Below are 2,736 nucleotides of genomic sequence, written 5' to 3' on the forward strand. Positions count from 1 at the left end.
CAAAACGTGCGCGAAATGTGCTTCGAAAGAACACGCCTCCGAAAACTGCGAAGCAGCATTCCGCTGCGCTAACTGCGAAGGCGAACACCCAGCCTACTCTAGGTCTTGCCCATCGTGGAAGACGGAGAAAGAAATCATCACACTGAAAACGAAAGAGAACATTTCATTTAAAGAAGCAAGAACACGTATCAGAATGGCAAACAATTTTTCACCCTCTGTACATACAAGCTTTGTGCCGATGTGGTGCGACGGGGCGACCCATCACACCGGCCTCTGGCACCTACCCAGACCTCACGAAATGAGGCTGCGGCGGAGCCATCCTCGCCCCAGGTGGAAGTAGCTAACACTACTCCACCACCTCCAAAGCAGGTCATGCTGCCTCTCGATGCAACGGACCTCAAGACCTCTGCCCACGAGGCAAGGTCTGTCACAAAGAGCCACGTGGAGTCTGCACGATCGTCCAGCGCCTCTGAAGAGGTGATGGACAAGAGCCCGGGTAGCTCCATGCCGTCGACGTCACAAGTACGGCGGAACTCCCTTGATCGAAAAAAAGAGACAAGCCCCGAATCATGGGGCCAACCTAAACACAGTTCTTACCCTCCACACACAAGATGGCATTCATAATTCATTGGAACTGTAGGGGACTTTTAAATAATTTCATTGACATAAAGGACATTCTAACTTCATTCTCTCCTGTTGCGTTGTGGCTGCAAGAAACTAACCTAGGTCGGCAGCATAAAAATCTACTAAAAAAATATAAGTTATTCCGGCGTCACCGAGAGCATGCAAACAGGCTATCGGGAGGGGTAGCCATCATCGTGCAAAATGGAATAGCAGGCCAAGAGGGGAAACTTACGACTAAATTAGAGGCTGTAGGAGCCACTCTACTTACATACAAAACTATTACAGTGTGCTCTGTATACCTGGAACCACACCTTAAGTCATGAACATAGGGCTACAAAACCTTTTAGCGCAGCTACTAGAGCCTTCTTTGGTAGTTGGCGATTTTAATGGACATTCCTCCTTCTGGCGAAGTGAAAAAACAGATACCAGAGGTCACATTTTAGAGGATCTTATTCTTAGCAGTAGTATTTGTTTGTTAAACTCGTGTAAAAGTACATATTGCTCCCCAACTTCGGGGAAAATGAGTTGTTTACATTTGTCTTTTAGTGCACCGTCTGTTTTTAACGATTTTAAATGGGATGTTATTGACAACCCATATGGCAGCGATCACCTTCTAGTACTAATCAGTCTAACATCTCCAACAGAAATCATCCCAACAAAACCGCGACGTTGGAAACTTCATTTAGCAGACTGGGAACTTTTTAGAACAGAAGCCACTTTAGAAAAAAAAACGTTAGATAATTTTAACATCGAAGAGATAAATAAAAATTTCACAAGTTGCCTTCTAGCTGCCGCACACTTATCTATACCTCATTCTTCTGGAGTGGTGCGACAGAATCACAAGCTATGGTGGACACAAGACTGCAAGGAAGCGAAAAAACGACCAAACAAAGCATGGGGCACATTTCGAAGGTACCCGACACAAGAAAACCTCATAAATTTTAAAAACGCCAGAGCTAAAGCTCGGTGCATTCGTCGCAGCGCCGAGAAAGCATCATGGCAAAGTTACATCTCATCCATAAACAGCCAGGTCACGTCGAAAAAAATGTGGGAGCAGGTTCGAAAAATGAACGGCAGCTTCTCACCGTTCTCAATTCCTCTTTTGACGACACTCGGTACACAAACAAGTATAAAAGAAGAGGCAGACATATTAGGGGAGCACTTTGCTGCCATTTCTAGTTCGTCACATTACACGCAGTCATTTCTAAATTACAAAAATATAGCTGAAAAGCAAAGACTCCCAACTAGTGGCAGCACTAATGAACAATACAATAGTCTCTTCACACTCTCAGAAATAAACAGTGTGCTGTCTTCCGGAAAACTAACTGCTCCGGGGCCTGACGAAATACACTATTCAATGCTGGCCCATCTCTCCGAGTCTGCTAAAGAAGCACTTTTGAAATTTTTCAACAAAATATTGACACTAGGGAGGATACCTGAAGATTGGAAGAAAGCTATAATTGTACCATTTCTTAAACCTGAAAAGCCACCAACCTCCCCAAGAAGTTATAGACCAATAGCCCTTACGAGTTGCTTAACCAAATCCTTCGAAAGTGTGCTTAATATAAGACTGAATTTTGTCCTTGAATCGCGTGAACTCCTTGATATCCATCAATGCGGTTATAAAAAAGGTTGCTCAACGACCGACCATCTAGTTCGCCTTGAAAATACTGTGCGTGAAGCTTTTATACACAAACAAGACTGCCTAGCAGTATTTTTCGATCTGGAGAAAGCAGACGACACAACATGGAGGTTTGGGATTCTTCGGGATCTTGCAGAACTTGGCATTCGCGGCAGGATGTTAAACTGCGTAAATGATTTCCTGTCGAACCGCAAATTTCAAGTACGCCTGGGATCAACCCTATCCAGGAACTTCATTCAAGAGAACGGGGTTCCTCAGGGGTGTGTTTTAAGCACAACATTCTTTGTTGTAAAAATGAATTCCATAAGCAAAATAATCCCGAAGTCAATTATGTATTCTGTCTATGTCGATGATCTCCAAATAGCCTCCACGTCCTCCAACGTAACAACCTGTGAGAGACAAATACAGCTAACAATAAATAAACCGGCAACATGGGCAGACAAAAATGGATTCCAATTCTCCACACAGAA

The sequence above is a fragment of the Amblyomma mixtum genome, unplaced genomic scaffold (assembly GCF_055824585.1).
Source record: "Amblyomma mixtum isolate Tamu unplaced genomic scaffold, ASM5582458v1 scaffold_12, whole genome shotgun sequence".
Taxonomy (NCBI): Eukaryota; Metazoa; Arthropoda; class Arachnida; order Ixodida; family Ixodidae; genus Amblyomma; species Amblyomma mixtum.